The sequence below is a fragment of the Sus scrofa genome, chromosome 6 (assembly GCF_000003025.6).
Source record: "Sus scrofa isolate TJ Tabasco breed Duroc chromosome 6, Sscrofa11.1, whole genome shotgun sequence".
Classification (NCBI taxonomy): domain Eukaryota; kingdom Metazoa; phylum Chordata; class Mammalia; order Artiodactyla; family Suidae; genus Sus; species Sus scrofa.
The window spans coordinates 33,313,097-33,333,394 of NC_010448.4; the positions used below are offsets into that span (position 1 = coordinate 33,313,097).

Consider the following 20,298-nt stretch of genomic DNA (forward strand, 5'->3'; position numbering starts at 1 on the left):
AGAAGACTTCTTTAGGGATGGGGTTGTGCCCAGAGTCAGGAGGGCTGTTCAGAGGAAGCTTTTTGTAGTAAAGCTGGGGAATGCCACCTGTAGTGAGTCTGGCAAGCTAATGTACATGGAGATTCACCCCAGAGAGCAGGGAGCCAACATTTATGGCTTTTTGTAGTAGGTTTATATTTAATCCAAGAGGAACTGAGCTTCTGCCTCTACATCTTTGGTTCATCTCCCCTGCTCAATAGAAGTTTTCTCTTACCCTTAGTACAATGCACTCTAGTCTTAGAAACATTTTCTTATTTATTTATTTATTTATTTATTTATTTTTGGTCTTTTTGTCCTTTTTAGGGCCACACCCTCGGCATATGGAGGTTCCCAGGCTAGGGGTCCGATCGGAGCTGTAGCCACCAGCCTACACCAGAGCCATAGCAACTCCAGATCCAAGCCATGTCTGTGACCTACACCCCAGCTCACGGCAACACCAGATCCTCAACCCACCAAGCGAGGCCAGGGATCGAACCCGCAGCCTCATGGTTCCTAGTCAGATTTGTTTCCTCTGTGCCATGACAGGCACTCCATTTATTTATTTATTTATTTTTTAGAAACATTTGCATACACTGTATTGCATGTGATCCTTACAGCTGGTTGTAAAAGAGCCTGGTAGGAAATGAGGATTTCCCTCTTTACAAATGTATCAATTGAGGTCCAGTGGTTTTCCTAAGGTCCTGGATGAAAACCCTGCCATGATAATCATCTATATTTGAATGGCATCCACACACTTGTCCTTGGCCTCCTTGACTTTTTCTCACCTGGTCCACCCCTGATTCACCACACCTCTTTGTCCAGCCTCCCTGGAGAAGCAGCCCTTCTACTCTGCCTGCACCAGCACCAGCTGATTTTTAGCCTTGCTGTTTTATTCTCCTAATCTTTAGCTGGCTGTCTCTCCCTCACCTTCGAGATCTCAACTCAAATATTGTTTTCTCAAAGGGACTTCCCTATAACCCTACCCAAAGTAGTTGCCTCTCATCACCCTGTATCACATGGCATTTTTTATTTCCTTTACAGCTCTCGCAAACATCTGATCATTTCTTGTTCCTGCTGTCATTGGTGATACTGATTGTGGTGTTATTGGGACTCTACCAGAGAAACAGAATGATCGGATATATGTACCGGTGCGTAGATGAATAAAAAGGGGTTTATTTCAAGGGACTGGCTGATGTAGTTGTGAGGGCTCCCAAGTCCCAAATCTGTAGGGTGGACCAGCAGGTTGGAAATTCTCAGGCTGGAACTAACACTGCAGCCCACATGTTCTCCTTCCTCAGGGAAACCTCAGTTTTGCTATGAAGGTCTTTCAACCTGGGTGGATGAGGCCCACCCAAACTGTTAAGAATAATCTTTAATTAAGGTCAACTGATTGTAAGTATTAACCACATCTACCACATACTTTAACAGCAACTCCCACATTCGTGTTTAATTGAAGAACCGTGTACTATAACTTAGCCAAGTTGACACAGGAAACTGGCGGCTTATTTATTGTTCTTCCCCCTTGGGAAAGTGGGTTCTATGAGAAGAGGGCTTTTCTACTTTGTATCTCTTGTACCTTGTTGCATAAGTGAGGGAAGTGACAGGCAGCCATTTTTCTCCAGAGGGCCCAGATACACCCAGGTGACATCTCAGTGTGGCCACAAGGTGGCATCTGCTGGAGGGTTCCTGAGCCACTGCCCACTGATCCCCTCTCTCAAAAGCAGCTGGGATTCAGAGCCAGGTCTCCGAATAGCTCATGGTAGGCCTGGCCAGCTGCCATGGGGACCCCGCTCTCCCCTCAATGTGTAAAGTGGAACCTCTGCCCTCCCAGGTTTGGACTCCTCAACCTCACTCAAGCAGCTGTCCCAAGACCAAATCAGAATTCCTTGGAAAGCCTGCCAGGGTGGAGTCCTGAAAGCAACCTTTGAGGACATGAGGCTAGAGACCTCAGGTTCATGCAGGGAGTAAAAGCTGCTCCTTAGATGGAGCTGAGCGCAGCCACTCTTCCCACAAGAGCACCTGGTAAACCATTGAGTGATGACAGGTTCCTGTTGGCAGAGAGCTCTCTGCTATTCACAGTGGCCATGGCACCACTGAGCCACTTTGGGGGACCCTCTCCCCAGTGTGAGGGGAGTCAGGAGAAGACCGTGCCCAGCTGAGGCAGGTATGAGCATCTTCCTCATGTGCAATACATTACACTAGTGTTATTATTCCTGATTTAGATGTTACACATCTTCCCCAGTAGAATGTAAACACCTTGCGAGGAGGCATCCGGAACAGAACCGCTTTGGTAATGAGCAAGCATAGCTGGAACAGTGCCTGGCTGTGGTAGGTACTCGATTGACATTGAGTGAAGAAAGATAAAAGGCAAGAAGCAAAGGAGAAGGGAAAAGGAGGATGGAGGGAGGAAAGGAAGGAGCAAGGAGGAAGGAATCCATTACTCTTCACTGAACCAGCCTTAGAGGCTTCAAGGCCCCTGAAATCTGGGCTCTGTAGAGGTCAGGGGGCTAAGGATCAAGCTGGCATTGAGTCCCACATCCAGAAATATTTCTCTGCTGTTACTGAGTCAAAATGTAGCCCCAGTGCTACAATGTGACCAGAATTATCAAAAACTAACTGAGCATTGAGCTACATCACTGAGTTGACAGTGCATCTGGATGTTGTGGTCTTTGGGGTTTGCACCATAGGGGTCCAAGATAAATTGGTGACACTGATTGTGATGGGGAAAGAGGAGGGGTGAACAAAGAAAGAGATGTAACTGGGGTGTCATGGTTACTGGCCTCAGTTCTGCACCAGTGATTCTTGGGCAAACCTCTTTCTCTCCATGCCTGAAATCTCATCTTCAAAATTAAGGGATTGGAGGAAAATCAGTGGCACTCAAGCTTTATTTTTAAGCAGTGGCATCTTGCAAGGAATCCCAGTATATATAAACAGAGTAGTAGAACTTGATTGGTATATGCATATTATATATTCAAATATATAACATTTATGTATACAGGTAAGAACAATAATATGCCTTGATATAACCCAACTTTTAAAATCAGGAATATTGAAAGAAAGATGCAGCTTTATAGCTGCCTAATCCAATTTATTTTTAATTCCTCTGATTTATTTTTAATTTTTGTCATGGCAAAACAAGGAGATGCTCACAGGCAAGCACTTACAAATGGTAAATGCTCATTTTTCAACTTCAGAATCTCCAAGATCTCTTAACTTTAATAAGTTAAACCTTATTCCAAGGTCTTCAGAGAAGGGAGTGAACTTGGAAACACAATTTAACATTTGAGGTCACCAAAGAGCTAAAATACATTTTATTAACTCACAAGCAGCTAAAAAGAATGTTTGCACATCCCCTGAAACACCACCAGCTCAACAACCTGAACATCATTAGGCTGGAGGTCCCTCTGGTTGTTGACTATGTGCTAGTCCCAGAGAGAGAGATGATTATAGTCTGAACAGTCTGTTTTATATGGTGCATTTTTCAATTCTTTTACTGCAAGGTGTTTTCAGAAATTATTTCATCCCCCTAAAAAACCTGTGATGCACATGCTATTATTCCCCTGTGTATAAATAGGAAAACTGAGGCTTAGCGGAGTTAAGAATTTTCCAAGGACAATGGGTAGTAAGTGGCAATGCTGGGACTTAGACCCATATCTGTCCTCTCTGGATTTCTTGTTCTTAACCATTTGGTAATATATGGGTAGTTTGTTAAAACCCTGGTTCAGAGCAGAACTGGTCCTGACCACACCTGGTCCAGGAGGAAGAGGGAGTGACACCCCAGCCATGTCAAGATGGTGGTGACTCGACTTCTACAAGCCCTTGCTCCCTTGTTTTGCTCTGGCGATGCTTCTCTCCTACCGGCTTGGCAGCCAATGCCCCTCCGGGTTGCTGGCATGGCTGCCAGGTTTCCTCCGCGGGGGGAAAGAAAGCCTCCCATTAGCAAGGGCTACAGCTTGGAGCATCCCTGGGACGGGAAGCATCTGTTGCTGCTTCCATTGTTCCAGCTGAGAGCACGCTAATTGTCCTCTCCAAAGTTGGACTGCAGTCTCCTGCCAGAGGGAAATTATGGACCCTTTTTCAGCAGGCGCACTGTCCTTTCTGCAGCTGTCAGCTGAATGGCCCCAGGAGGAACGGGCTGATTCGGAGGGGAGGGAGGACGGAGGTCTATCATGCATCCTGATCCGTACAGGGAAGGAGAGTTAGCACAGCCCATGTGAGAAAGCAGGGCACCCACCAGACAGACACCACCCAAAAGCACACAGGCAGGTTGGCAACAAGCCTTCCTGACCATTCCACTTGACTCCGTGGCGTCTGTGATGGCTTGTGATGCTGTTGGGTAATTCAGGGCCTTGAACGGAGGCAGCAGGATGGAGTAAAAAGTAGTAGAACAGGCTTGGGAGTCAAACCAAGCACCCAGCTCTGTCACTTATTAACTTTGACCTTGAGCAAATCACTGTCACTTATCTACCTTACTAGGCAACTGGGGGCCAATAAATAACCATAAAATATTCAGCAGAGGTTCAGAGCATAGCTGATGCTCTAAAAATATGATTTATACTTGTTGTTGTTGTTGTTATACCTCTAAGTGTTTAATTATATGGAGACAGTCCACATACGCAGGGTCTCCTAAGTAAGGAGGTAAGAGGAGTGGACAGAAACAGAACAGTAGCATCACTTATATTTACTCAAAAATATTTTGTCTTTTCAAAACATATTTTGTACAATTTTTAAAGGTTTCACCTGGCTAACGTTATTACCAAATACGGCTATATGCCCTGTGTTGTACTACTGCACATCCTTGCAGCCTGTCTTACCCCTACATACTGGAAACCCGTCCCAGAGTTCTGAAATATAGGCACTATCTATACACGCAAACAAAACTCTGTAATAAAACAATTTCTGAGCAAAGGAAATAATTTAAGTCACCTACTATGTTCCCAGTATGTGCTGGCTATTAAGCACCCAGCTGCCAACAAGATAACCTGGCAGTACTAGGACGTCTCATAGGATGGATGTTCTGCCCTGGAGGAGCAGCCAGTGTTGGAAGAAGTTGCTGGAAACTTGGGCCAGCTGTTGGAAGGTACTGAGCCTCAGGCCACATCGTGGCTCCGGGGTCTGACTGGGACCCCGGGGTCTCAGTGCTCTCTGACAATACAACAGGAAAGACGCAGGTCGAGGGGGGGGGTCTCCTCCACTCCCAATCCAGTTTCAACACTTCCAGGTTGTGGGACTTTGAGGGGTCCTTTCTCCTTTCTGGCCCCCATTTAGCTCTAGCCTAAGGATAATGACTGCAAACTCACCTGGAGCAAGCGCTGCCAGGTACAGGGAGGAGCTGAGCAACCAAGCACCTTGTGAATGTCTTTGGAATCCAAATGGAAGATGCTATCCGCATCGCCTCCCTCCTCTTAAGGACTCCAATACTTTGGGTGTTGTCCAATTCCCCAACATGAAGATTCCTATTTTGAATTGATAAGAACTGTGGTATACACACACACACACACACACACACACACACACACACACACACTGCCCCTAAAGAGCAAATCATGTCTGTGGTCAGACATGCTTATCACAATCATGTCCTTCCCTCTAAGGCAGAGAAAGGAGATATTACACATGTTGCCTCTCTGAGAGCCTTTCTGATCTGGCCCCCAAATGCCCCAGAATCAGGCTTAAAGGGCAGATACTTCTAAGAGAGCAGCATATAAAGGTAAATTCTTCCTCTCTGTTAATTAACTGGTGTCTCATCACAGCTGCAGACATACCCGGAGGCCCGTAGTTTTCCCCTGTGCTGTCTCACCGTGGGCTGGAGGAGAACAGGGGTCCTGGAGAGAGGAAGCCGTAGATGCTCAACGAATGTTTCTCACGCTAGAAACTAAATTCGGGGCTAGGAGCAGAGTGGACTTGAAGACAGAATAATGTCATTTTCCACATCTTAGAGCTTAATGTCTAGAAGAGAAAACATATCATTCAAAGCATCCCACGAATGTATCATTTGAGACCGTGATGGGGGCCCTCAAGGTAAAATACAGGGTGTTAACAAAAGTGCGACCAGGGAGTTCCTGTCGTGGCTCAGTGGTTAACAAATCCAACTAGGAACCATGAGGTTGTGGGTTCGATCCCTGGCCTCACTCAGTGGGTTAAGGATCTGGCGTTGCCACGAGCTGTGGTGTAGGTCACAGATGTGGCTCAGATCTGGCGTTGCTGTGGCTGTGGTGTAGGCCGGTGGCTACAGCTCTGATTAGACCCCTAGCCTGGGAACCTCCATATGCCATGGGAGCATCCCTAGAAAAGACAAAAAACCAAACCAAACCAAACAAAACAAAACAAACAAACAAACAAAAAAAAAAATGCAACCAGGGGCCCTAATGGCATTTGCACATGGAGAGGCAGTCCCTGCCTAAGGAAGCAGCGCTCAGGGTCAGGTCGAGCCTGAGCTGATGGAGTGAAGGAAACCCAATTCCAGAGTGGAGAGGGCCTTGAGCAGAAGGAAGGCATAGGCAAAAGCCTGGAGACAGAGGAGAGCAGGCAGTGCGCTTCCTTAGAGGATCCTGAAGGCCAGTGTCCTCAGAACAAGACACTGGGGGTTGGGGGGAGTGAATCACAGAATAGACAATAATAAAAAGATGGCATCTTAGCCCCGATCATCTATAAAATGGTCTATGGCAAGGATCGTGACGCTCTATTGGGGACGTACAAGCCCAGAACAGTGAGGGGGAGGGGCGGAGGAGGAGTGAGGCGCTGTGGTCTTCAGCTCTGGTGCACAGACCGCGACTCTGTCCTGTGACTCAGTGACAGAGCAGGCTTCCCCAGGCTGCATGGAGGGACTGCGTGCTGGGGCGGTCCCTGAGAGGGAGAACAAAGGGGGGTTTTCTGCCCAGCTCTTTCTCCCATCTCCCACTGGCCGGAATTGAACAATTCCAGCTTATTTCATCTGGCTCCTCAGGGACCACACAGAGAGCCAGGGCCCCCTTACCAGGAAGCAGAGTTTGTGCCAGTCTGAAAGAGGAGGGAGGACCCAGCCCGTGGGGCACAGACCAAGAGGGAGCAAGGCAGAAGCAGCTGAGGGGCCCGAGGAGCCATCAGAGCCGGCAACCTGACTCAGGCAGAGAAGGGAGTCTGGAGGTAGAGGGACATGGGCATTCGCCCTTATTGATACCTGTTACAGAGGCCACTGGCATTTACTTGTATTCTATTGTCCTTTCTTCCAGACCATCAAGGACACTTCCCAAATCCCCACCTCCACCCGTGACATCTAGATGGGAGCATGTGGCAGATTGCAGCCAATGGAATATAGGCAGAAGTGACATACACATCACCTCCAGATCTGGCCAGAGAACCCTCTGTAGATGCTCCCAACCCCTTTTCTTCCCCACAGCTGTGGGATGAGAAGCCAAGTTCGCCAAGGCCATAGATGATGGCCTGGGACAGTCGTGGGGTGGAAAAAGCCCGAGTCCTCAAGTCACCCTCTAGAAGACCATCATTCTGGAGAGCGGTCCTGCCAGAAACAGCCCCACTGGACTTGGAGTAGGTGATCAATAAATGTAAATGGTTTTTAGGCACAGAAATTTGGGGGTGTTTCCTATAGGAAGTAACATCACTATACCCTAACCAAGACCAGAGCCTTTGATGCTCCACAAGTACTTGCTAGGTTTTCCCATGTAAACCTCATAACAACACAAAAAGAAGGGATTTTTTTTACTCCCATTTAGCAAATGAATAGAATGAGACTCAGAGAGGTTGTCACTTGCCCAAGGTCACCCAGCAAATAAAAAGTGAGCACGGATGTAAACGCACTATCTTACTCTTTGCACTGAGTCTTTCCATCTCCTCCTCAGAGTGAGGACTAGAAGGGAATTGAGTGTGGGGAAAGGCACATATCCAACAGGGGGCATCTCCTGGCTTTGACCATGGTGCATCCGTGCAGGGAGGGTGCAGATGCTGATTTTATCCTTACTCGTCTTACTCCAGGGAAAGCTGGAGTCAGCTAGCAATGAGAGAGACTCCAGAGAAATCAGTAGGAAAGCCTCTGAGTTTCCTCCTGTGTTCCTTCCAGGGAGGGACCTTGTAAATAGCAACAAAAGGGGTTAAATTAAAAAGAAAAAAAAAAGCAATGCTGTTTAACCACAGTCAATGAAATTAGATAAAATTATCTGCTAGTCTTTATGAAAAGATCTAATGCAGCCCTCTACAATAAAGGCTCTATATGGCTTGCAAGATACAGTAAAATTAATTTTATGTCAGGCTGCCAGACGCTGTTAGAAGAGTGTGTTTATGTAAGCAGTCCCAGGGCTTCAAACATTGGGCTATAAAGGCTGAGTCTCAGGAGCAGCTTGGTGAGGAGAAAGCCAAGTCCCTGTACTCCCCCTGGGGCGACGTCTCGGAAAGCTTTATGGCTGCACACCCTGTTGGATGGTTTTCCTTAAATAACCCCTCCTGACAACACCTGGCAGAGCCCCACATGAGAAATGGTCTGATCTGTCTGGGTTTTTGCTCTTTTGCAGCAAGGTGGAAAGGAATCAGAAGTGACTGTCTTTACTTGAAAACGAGGTAAGGATAGTTCCTATGTGTAGAGATACGGATTAGACTTTCTCCAGGGAGTCAGGCTTATCGCCGGGAAGGAGAAAATGAGCTCAAGCAGGGCTTGATTAAAAGAAGTGGAGATGTTGTTTGGAGCATCGACTCCGTGTCCAACCAAAGTGCTGTGGACTTGTGAGGAAGCCACTTCTCATCCATGGCTGCACTGGCCTGCCTCCCTTGCATCTAGATGGGATCATGAAATATCACCGACAGGACTGGACTGGAAGTCCTGTGACTCTTTTAGACCAATGAACTTGGGAAGCAAGTGCCTGCACCAGCCCCCTTTTCCCTTCCACTGGCTTCCTGCAGAAGAGCACGTCACCGAGAAATCACAGAAGGGATGACAGAGCCACAATGTGGAAGGAGCCTGGGTCCTGGAGTCTCTACTTGGAGACGAGCTAACACCAATTAGAAGGATCCATGTTGGACATTAGGTGAGTGAGAAATCAACTTCTATTTTGTTTAAGTTGATATACTGGGGAATTTTTTTAGGGTAGCTAGTATTAGCTGATAGTGTGACACTCAGCCCTAGAATTGGGACTAGTACTTTTTCTTCACATTCATGAATATGTAGCAAGTATGTTGCTCCCATCCCTGCCATGCCCAATGGAAATATTGTTGCTTGATGATAGTGTTTTTGTCAGTCTTTATGTGGTTTCAGAAACCCTCTTAACAAGGCTGTTTTTACCAAATGATTGAATTTGGGATTCAGAATATCTCTTTGCTATACTAGCATGATTGTAAGTTTCTTGAGCTGAAGGTTTAACATCTATCACTTATCATATTGCAGTTCAACGTTGTTGAAGGAAGGAAGGAAGGAGAGATGTTTTAGAAAGATCTATTTCTCTATACGTATAACCATCTTTAGGCCACAGAGCTACCCCAGAAGCTTGGGGAACGGGGCATTGAGACAATTATCAGGATAATTCAACTCAGGGTATTTGGAATTCTTTTGTGGCACAGCAGAACGAATCCAACTAGGAACCATGAGGTTGTCGGTTCAAACTCTGGGCTCGCTCAGTGGGTTAAGGATCTGGTGTTGCCCTGAGCTATGATGTAGGTCGCAGACACGATTCAGATCTTGTGTTGCTGTGGCTGTGGCTAGAGCTCTGATTTGACCCCTAACCTGGGAACCTGCATAAGCTGCGGGGGCAGCTCTAAAAAGAAAAAACAAACAAACAAAAAACAAAACCCTTGAAGGTATGAAGGTTGCTGATGACCTTGTAGTGGCCATCCCAGGGTCCATCCGTATTCCCTGATAATCTCTCACCTCTGTACTTCACTTTGCCTGCATTGAGAAAGCAATCTAAACGGTTCAGATCTGCTTGGAGACCCAGGGTCGGGAGGTGAGGGAAAAAACTCACCCTATTGTTCAGAATATCACTAATGTCTTAAATATCATAGCTAGACAGATATTTCCCTAGAGTCCCCCCAGGAATCTGTGTGGACAGCAGTGAGAAATGACAGAAGGGATGACAGAGCCACAATGTGGAAGGAGCCTGGGTCCTGGAGTCACCACTTGGAGACGAGCTAACGCCAATTAGGAAGATCCATGTTGGTGGCCATCCCTTTCCTTCCCAGCACCAGCTCCAGGAGCAGGACTCCTGTACCCATCATTTCATTTGATCATTGTTCAAGTAAAGAAAGTAGAGGGGAATTTACCCATTTCACAGATGAAGAGAGAATCCTAGAAGGAATATGACTCGACACCACAAAATGTTTAAGATAAGCTCAAGCCGGGAACCCAGGACTCTTAAAATTCCATTCGTCCATTCATTCATTCATTTATTCATTCAGTTAATATTCATTAAGTACTTATTTGTCAAGAACTATTAGCTCCTGGGTCTTGCTTAACATGCCCTCATACCATTTCTCCTCAGCACAGACACGTGTTTCCTCCTCATGCTTGGTTCTTCATAATGCGTTGTCCTTTCCCTTCCACACTCTATTGGACTGTTCAGGGCAAAATAGTGGGAAGGGTGTCATATGGCAGGAAAGCATTGGACCTCACTCTGGTACATATGTACAGTCTAGAATTTGACTGGAAGGAACAGAGGGACGGTCTAATGTCTTTGGCTTTTCCTTGAGGCCTAAATGCGTGCCCTTGATGTCTTAGCCTAGGCTTCAGATTTACAGTTTGAGAAACGTAGCTCTCAGCTCAGAGCCTGGATCTATAAACACCACAGTCCAGCTTTGCTGGCTCTCAGCCATCACAGCATCTGAGATAAACATGGAACTGGTCTGCCCGGTCACTTCCACAGACATCAGGGCCCTCCTCTTCCAGCCCAGCAGGAAAGCTTTCCCTTGGCCTTCACTGGGGGCCAAGGATGACCAAAGGAGGCCCATTCCTTCAATCCCTGCTAGACTCACAAATACATCAATTGCTTACCCTTAGAGAGAAGTAGGAATTCTCCTGGAAGGGGCATAGTGATGTCATAAGGAGAAAATTAATTGTCATAGATGGATAAGGTATTAGCAATCCTGGAACACATAACGGTGTTTTTTCTTTAAGTCCTTGGAAAACTCACTTTTACAGTCCTCCAAGACTTCTCTTCGACCTCATTTTCCCCTCCTTCCCATAAGGTGTGCTCCACTCCACTGCTCACGAACTCCCAAGCTCACAGTTTTAATCGAGCTGCCCCAATGTTGCATAAATAAACTGAAACACACCTCTTCTTTCTATCTGCTGAAGCGAGCCCTGCCCACTCTGCCAAGTCAGATACAAGTTTGGTGAGGGAATCACATCTTTCCCCCCAAACTTTCTATGGTCTGGAGAAAGGGGCCCACACCACCCCATTCATCACGGCTCCCCCTGTTTCTCATTAAATTTATGTGTGTTGATCCCATATTTCCTCTGAGATTATAAACCTTGTGCGGAAGAGGCAATATATCTTGTACTCTTTAGTGTGTAAATTAAGCACTCTGCTTTTTAAAAAAAATTAAATGTTCTTGTTTTATTATCGTTCGAGCAATGGGCGAAGGCCTTTGGTCTCACATAATAGATGCTGTCTTCTAAAAGATAATCCCAATTTAGGGTCTAAGTGGATTTGCCATCTGCTACGAAGAGTTTTAAGTAGATGAGATTGCCACGTGGGGAAAACCTAGAGCCCTGGGCCCAACCTTCCAAGGAGCCCCTGGCTTATAGGTTCTGAGGATTAGACACGGTGACATCCTTAGAGATGAGGTGACTTAAGAGAAAGTGAAGGGACTCCGCCTCCTCCCCTCTCAGTAACTTTTGGAAATCTTGGAGAAGAGATGGCATGGATGTGGGTCCCAAGTCTTCCCCAAATGAATAAGCAGGGCTGCTGAGCAGGGAATGCTAGGGGTGCCTGTTGTCCCCATCTGCCTGGGAAAGGCCCTGAATCAGTTGCCCCGTGTTCTCACCACATCCCCCGCTCCCCCGAAGCTGGCCGAGAGCCAGGCGGACCTCCAGCATTAAAACTGGCAAATGAGATCTGAGCTTTGATATACCCCCCCTTTTCCCTCGTTCAAAGAGGATTTTGATGCCAGCCAGCACCATATGTTGAAAGGGCCCACGCACAATCCTATTACCTTCGCAGGAGGCATTAAATAATTACATTAATTTACCTAAATATGGAAAAAAAATCGTTACAAATCAGGGACACTTGGCAAATTTTCCGGCTGCACATTTTTCTCTTGGCACAGTGTACTGTCCTGTTGGGTTCCTATTGCTACTTGGAGTGTTTTCTTTCATTGTGGGGCCCATGGCTTCTCTTGTTCTGTTTAATTTTCTTGAAGCTGGTTCCATATTCTGGCTACAAACATATTGTAGGGGGAAAAAAATGCCCACAAAAGTATGGATTGTGCCGAAGCGTACCCTAAGGGGGAGTGCATAAAAATAGTAATTTCTCGTATATGAAACCTTCCAAGGGGCGGTCTTTCACACGAGGCTTTAAGGAAAAAAGGCAAAGGAATGGAAAGGAGAAAAGGGAGAGGGAAGGAAAGGATGAAAATGAGAAAGAGAAGGGGGGTAGGCTCTGGGGTGGGAGGTGAGCCGTCTGGTTTCCCTGCGTACGAGGACAACCAACGGGGCTCTTCTTTGGTGGACTTTCTATGGAAACACCTCCTCTTTGGTGTGTGTTCTCACCATCAGTGCCCACTGTGTCTGAATCCTGTGCCTCTTTGATTTGCTGTGGAATTGGAGAGCTGCAGTGATGGTGATGTGTACATAGCCCCTGCCCCTCTTCAGCAGCCTGTCCTCACGGGGAGGCCAGAGTGAACGACCCCCTACACCCCCCAGCTGGAGAGGCCAAGGAAAGGGAGGTCCTGGGCTCTTAGAAGTTCCTCTGACCCAGGGACGGCCCACAATGCCCTCCCTTGGGATAAGGTCTTCTAGCAGGTGCTTCCCAAAGACACTGAGAAAGATCAAGCTGTTTGCTTTTGTTTCCAGCCCACTGCAGAAAGAATTTCTTTTCTCATCACATCTTTTTTTTTTTCTTTCTTTGGATGTTGTAGTAAAGTCAAATTGCTGGGGAAAAAATGTCTCAATGTTTCCTCTTCTCTTAATTTCTAGGCTTATCTCCTTTTGCATGGCTGAGTGAGGACCAGTCCATGGCCCAGCCCTAGAGCAGCCATGTTTTAAACCACAAGGAGATGAGATGCAATTAACATGGGCCCTTCTGGAGTTCCCGTTGTGGCGCAGGGGAAAGGATCCAACTAGGAACCATGAGGTTGTGGGTTCGATCCCTGGCCTTGCTCAGTGGGTTAAGGATCTGGTGCTGCTGTGAGCTGTGGTGTAGGTCAGCAGCTACAGCTCCGATTTGACCCTTAGCCTGGGAACCTCCATGTGCTGCAGGAACGGCCCTAGAAAGACAAAAGATAAATAAATAAATAAATAAATAAATAAATAAATAAAATGGGCTCTTCTGAGAGAGGAGTCCATTGACATTGGGACAGGCTGTCACATCTTTCCAAGGGCAGAAATACAAAAGGAGCAGCTGAGCAAGTTCCTCTGCGGTGCAGTGGTTGTCACCACAGCGGCCTGGGTGTCTGTGTGGCATGGGTTTGATCCTTGGCTTGGGAACATTCACCTGCCTTGAGCATGGTCAAAAAAACTAAAATTAAAAAAAATAAAAAGAGCAGCTGGGGCCCCAAAAGATGAACCTCCCCGGCCTCCTGTGTTTGCAAACAGCCCAGTGAGCCTGAAAAGAGAGCTTGACTCTATCACCCACCCTCGGCCACAGTCTCAGAGGTCCTAGGGGAGACCAGTCCTCGAGCATGGCCAGGGTGGCCATAGAGGACTAAGTGCTATTTTTTAAGGTCACATATGTCTCTTTCTAAAAGGTAATATTCTGTGGGTAAGACAATAATGAAAAGATGTTAGAGGAAGCAAAGAAAGGTGATTTTTTTTAAAGTTCTTACTTCCCCACCCAAAAGTGGTGCCAGCCCCACCTCCCACAATATTTACTGTTCTGAAGTCAGGGTCTGGCAGGGCCTCTGCCTCTGGACATTCTACAGGATGTAGTTTTCCTAACTTCACCACACTCTTGCTCATGTCCAGCCTGGGCTATACGTGGTCCAGCCTGTGCTATGCGTGACTCCTCTCTTCCCTGCTGTGAATTCCAGGTGTTAGGCTGATGCCGTTTCCTGGACAGTCTGACAGTGCCCGCCTCGCCCCCCGGGGAGCTCGTTAGAAATGCAGAATCTGGAGTTCCCATCATGGCTCAGTGTTAACAAACCCTACTAGTATCCATGAGGACACAGGTTTGATCCCTGACCCTGCTCAGTGGGTTAAGGATCTGGCATTGCATGAGCTGTGGTGCAGGCCAGCGGCTACAGCTCCCAGTGGATCCCTAGCCTGGGAACTTCCATATGCTGTGGGTGCAGCCCTAAAAAGCAAAAAGCAAAAAAAAAAAAAAAGAAAAGAAAAGAAATGGAGAATCTCAGGCCCCACAATGCCCCAAACCTACCCCATATTCCACATGTTAACAGTATCCCCAAGTGGTTTCCATCCACACACTGCTCTGTGAAGCCGTGACAGTGACATGTAACGTGTGTTCAGCTCTACCTTCTGGCACGTGGAGAGGGTATAGACAGGACCACCACAGGGAGTCAAAGGAGAGGGAACCAATAAGGGAAGACAAAGGGCAGAGAACTAGAAAGCTGCTGGCACCCCTAGACCTGAAGGGCAAAGAGAGGAAGTCCCAGCATCCTGGAAGCCGTGGGACAGAGCCCTGATGGGGGCTGGCCTGCTTTACCAAGGTCAGGCCTTCAGTAGAGGAACAGGCAAGCATACATCCTTCCAACCCTGGGGAAATAAATACCCCACCTCTCTCTCTATCCCCTTCTCTTTGCTGGCAACGCTTCTTCTATGGGTTGAATCATGTCCCCCAAAAGATATGTTAAAGTTTTAACCCCCAATACCTCAGAATGTGACCTTCTTTGGAAATAGAGTCATTGAGGTTGTAAATTGTTAGGATAAAGGAACTCTGGAGTAGGGTGGGCCCTTAAGCCAATATGGCTGGTGTCCTTATAAAAATAGGGAAGACAGAGACAGACAGACCCAGGGAGAAGCTGGTCAGGCAGTGATGGAGGCAGAGATTGAAATAATATATCTTCGAGCTGAAGGTTGCTAACAAGCACCAGGTGCTGGAAGAGGCAAGAATGGGTTCTTCTGTGTAGATTTCAGAGGTAACAAGCCCCTGATGACACCTTGACTTTGGACTTCACCAGAACTGTGCTACAATAAACTTATCTTGTTTTCAGCCACTCAGTTTGTGGTGCTGTGTCACTACAGTCCTAAGAAAGGGATATGGTCCCCAGTTGGAAAGCAGAGGACAAGGGAACCTGGCTGAAGTGAGTTATAGGTGGAAAAAATAGAGAATGAATCTGAAGGAACAAACAATGAGTGTCCAACAGACAGGGTCTATTAGAATAGACTGATAGAAATCTACTGAATTAAAAACAAAACAAAACAAAAAAACAAAAATTATCCTTTTGCAAGAGTTACTAAACCTGACTGCAGCTGGATCTCTTCTCTGGCTGCATGAGAGAAATATGTCTATCTGTAGTATCGTGAGCACACAGAGGGAATAGGACATTGAGAGCAAGATAGCAGATGTGATAAACCTGATGACTTAATCTAAGCCCTTGATCCAGCAATACCTGAAGCCATTCTTCTTTTTGACTTAATCTAAATGCCAGAGAATGGTAATATGTTTGACTGACTTTCATGGCTCTGATCAATGTAGGCTTTCACATCAAGTCCTCCTGACTAATCTTGATATCTTTCCTGAGGGAAAGAAAATGACACCTTCCAGACAGGAAACTTGTTAGGACCCAACCCATAGGAAATGAAACTTTTTTATGAAACCAGAGCTTTTTAAAGAAAAACCATACACAGCTTAGATATACAATGTAAAGGAATTAGGCAAATGAATTTTCTACATTCTTCCGGTGCATTTCCATTTAAGCAAAAATTATATGACTTGGGATGATAGTTTTCTGAATGTCCTCCACAGGACCTTAGGGGTTTCCTCAGAACCTCTCATGACAGGAGAGACTGTTTTTTTGCCACACCCACACTATGTGCAAGTTCCCAGGCCAGGGATCAAACCCATACCACCCTCTGCGCCACAAGGGAACTTCTCCCCCTCATAAGTGGAAATGTGTGAGTAAACACACTGACCTAGGGAAACCATAATCCTGATTGAACCAGAGTATTTTACTTTGATCTTTTTATCCAGTTGGCTTCTGGATAGGATTTCCATGGAATGAAAAGTTCTCGGCAACACCCAAACATATGTCAGTTGGGTTGAAGGTATCTATTGTTTATGTTTTATCCATGTGGGCTGCACTGGGGAAGTAACAGAGCAAAAGAGTCTAGGTTTGATGGGGAGCTGAAGCTCTGAGGATGATTGTGGCCAACTGTGGACTCAGAGCTCACGTAAAACTGATCCATGTGGATGTAGAGGCCAAGTGAAGAGACCAAAGACCCTAGACTGGGAGTGGGGAGGGCTGGGTTCTTGGCCCCATGGTGTCACCAGCAGGCAGTGTGCTGTCTGGTCCTGTCTAGGCTGTGGTACCCTTATCCTTAAAGGTCAAGGTGAAGCCTTGGAAAAGAAAGCAAGGCAGAGAACAAGGGAGTGAGAGAGACAAGAGGCCTGGGGTCTTCAGCCACAGCCGGACAAGGCCCATGATCTACCTTGAACCTGGGAATCCAAGTCATGGCACCAGAGGAGTTCAGCAGTGAGAGGACCTCAGTCCTTGTCTTCCCCGGGGAAAGAATTTAGGAAGGAGACCAAGCCTGTGAAGCAGGTGCAGAGTTTATTCAGAGCACAGCACTGTGAAAGAGCACACACGGGTGAGCTTGCAGAATGAGCTGTGGGCAATAGGAGTGGCTTACATTGTTTTCATGTGGGGGGGCAGTCCTCTGGTTGGGGGGGGGTGGATTGTCTCTAGCCAGCTATCTTGTTTGTGCCCATATTTGGTCAGACTTAGGGTCCTTCCTGGTAGGTTCGTGCACCTTTTGGCCAAGATGGATTTCAGCACGAAGGTTTCTGGGAAGTTGGCAGGATGAGTTTGGAGCTGGCGACTGCCCCCTCCTGAAGCCCCCTCCCTAGATTGAGGACCCTCTCTGCAACATGTATTGGGCTGGAAAGTCCCTCTCAGCCAAAGGAGAGGGAGAGGAAATTGTGATCACCTCCTCTTTCACCTGGCAGGGACCTACTGCTCCTGTAGGTGTCATCTCAAAATGTCATCAGGAGACTGGCCAAGGTCACCCAGACTGGGGCCCAGCTGTCTCCAACCTCAAAGGGCCCCACCTGGATGACCCCTTATGTCCTCGTGGACACACCAGTGTTCCTTAGTACTATGGAGCGCCTGTGTGATAGCAAAAATAATTTCCAAAAATACTCACACTCATCATATTCACATTCATTCCTAATTTCAACTTTTCCTTATATATTTTCAGCTCTTTTGCTAGATATGAATCAGATATATGAATAGAAATGATCTGTGACAGATATAATATTATATTTAATCTCCATCTATATCTATAGAAATAGATACAGATGAAATCTCCATATCATCACCAGGGAAACAGCTTGAGAGAGAGATTACTATCTATATTTGTGTATCTAACTGTATGTATGTATGTATGTTTCTCTCTCTCTCTCAAAAAGGTAGTTTTCAACCATTCTCATAGGATGGTAGGGCTGAGAGCGGTGGTGAACTGTAGAGTCAAGCTTGTTCACTCCTCATGAAACTGATGCTCAAGAGAGGGTATGATGTAACCAAGGCCATACAGTCCATTGACAACGAACCCCCAACCCCAAGTCTGTAAAGTCAAAATTAACCACTCTTATCACTACAGTTGTTAACTTCACACTATACCCTAACATGTACCTGCTGTACTTTCTGAGGTCTTGAAGAAAAAAAAATAAAACCCAAAAATAAAAAATGAAAAACCTGCCTCTGAACTTCTCCTCTCCTAATAAACTCATCCGATTTACCAGATGTACAAAAGTGAAACAAATCTGATGCACAGTTAATCCTTCATCTTCCTTGGCATCAGCCTCTGAAGCAGCGGGAGGACAGTCCCCCAGCCTGCAGTGGTGTTACGGATCACAACGGAAGCATATTGTCATCGGATTAATTTTCCAACGCTCCTACCCCAACCACAAAATCCTGAGAGAACGAGTGTCAAATACACTTAATAATTGCATAATTATGACATCTGTTACTCTCCAGCACCTCTTAGTGGAAAATTAACTGAAGAAATAGCAGGTTCAAAGATGTGTTAACACTCTGATAGCAGATTTAATTGAAATATGACGGGGGAGGATAATGGAGATTAAATTAAGCTCTCAGATAATCATCTGACACAAAGATAATTGAGCCAGCCTCTGCCACGTTGATGAACGCTTCGGAGATGCTGTGCGGGGTGGCATTTCGAGTATCTTATCCTTCAGGCAAAATGGAATTCTTCTCCCTCCCGCCCCCCCTTCTTCTCGCTCTCTTGTCATTCAACATTTGTATCCTCCAAATCGATAATGTGAACAGCAGCATAATTGGAAATAAAAGATGATCTGAAATCCACAGGAAATTAGGTTGAGGTGCATGGAGGAAATACAGTCACATCCTAGACACAGGGTGAGTTTTTATGAGCCCTCCGTAAGAGGGATGCACCCCCACCCTGATATCTTCATGGGGAGTGTTTTTCCAACGCCTCTGTCCTCAATGGAGAGAATTTCCCATGTGTGAGATGGGGAGGGGCCACAAAGATGACAAGAAGGGACGAGACAGCTTTTCCTCCTCCCACAGGAAACATCTCCATGCCTGGAAGGTCAAGCTCAGGATGTAGTGTGCGCTGAAGAACTAGTAACCAGTGCTAGAGGGCATGGAGTAATCTAGAAGGCACTTAGCTCATGGGCGTTATTAGGGAATGTCCTGGGGTGGCGCGGGGTGGCATGTGGTGAACAGTTAAAAGCAAGAAATGGGGATCAGCATTCCGGCTGCTGTCACTGAAAGTGTCAGCCTTCAACAGTCCTAGAGACTAGGTACCCCCTGTGTCTTCTCCTCCCTTAACTAGGGGAACACCTGCCTTTCCAAGGGCTGTGTGGCAAATCGAATATAGACAATAAGATGTCATCAGAAGGGCAATTGTCACCCTTCCTCCGTTCAACCAGTGCCCCAGCTACTTAGAGTTGCAGATTTGGGATTTTTAGACCAGTGCGATTTATGTGCTTTATGGATGTGGAGTCAAGAGAGTGTGGTCACATCTCCTTTAAGGGTCCACTAAAGTATCTGTATCCCATTTCTCTCTTATTCTTATCCTCCCTGCCATCACCTCACCCATGAACATGCCAAGAATCTCCCATGTGGGCCACTCCCTATACAGTAACATAACCCAGGGGCGCCCCCTTGGGGTTGGAGGATGCCACTGACACACATGCCCAGGAAGTGGGATTGCCTAGCAAAGCTAGGGCCCTACACCTGACATGGGAGAAAGAAATCTTCCTCCCCCTGGTGCAGCCATGTGCATGTGGTACCTGCAGGATTCCAATAAGGGGGCCCAGGTTGAGTCTCTTACTCCAGTTGTGGCCACACCCTCCAGTTTAGATCCACTCCTTGGCAGTAAGTTCTTCAATGGGCATTGGAGGCTGACAACCAGGGAGTTCCCTCCAACTCTGGCCAGAACATCCAAACTCCAAGTAGGCATCTTCTTTCACAGAGTCTCCAGGGCACAGTGCCCAGAATGGCTGAGGCAGAGCCTGGCGTCCAGGTCCTCACAGATGGTAAAGCTCCCCTTTCAGTTACCCCGCCTTCTCTTCCAAACCTCACAGAGATTTTATTTTACAAAGCTCATTGCTTCTCTCAATTATCAGTCTCAAGTAGGACCACGATTCCGCAAGATTACAGTGAGGTTTAAACTTGGGGAGACTGACGGCGCTCCTCGTCCCGTCCCTTCCCTCCTAGAAGTGTTCCATAAATAAAATTTCCCAACTGCTGGATATCAGCAGTAAATTTCATCTCATCCAGCCCCCAGCTAGTCTATGATGGCAAAGCTTAGAAGATGAGTTTGTCTTACCCGTCCTCTAATTTCCATCCTAAGTTGTTAATTTATTGAAGCATCAAAGTGCCAGGCATCTCATGAGAAGGCAACTTAACGGATTGTTTTAATCATCCTCCTGCAGCCAGGTAATATGGCACCAGAAATTCCTTCCAAAGAGAAGATTC

The 20,298-nt window shown here is 46.7% G+C and overlaps 1 long non-coding RNA gene across 1 annotated transcript; it reads left to right on the forward strand.

Annotated features, from left to right (window-relative positions):
* On the forward strand, positions 628–9,588 carry LOC110260959. Its single transcript, XR_002344607.1, has 3 exons — positions 628–1,166; positions 7,230–7,545; positions 8,523–9,588. It is a non-coding gene; the product is annotated as an uncharacterized LOC110260959 (long non-coding RNA).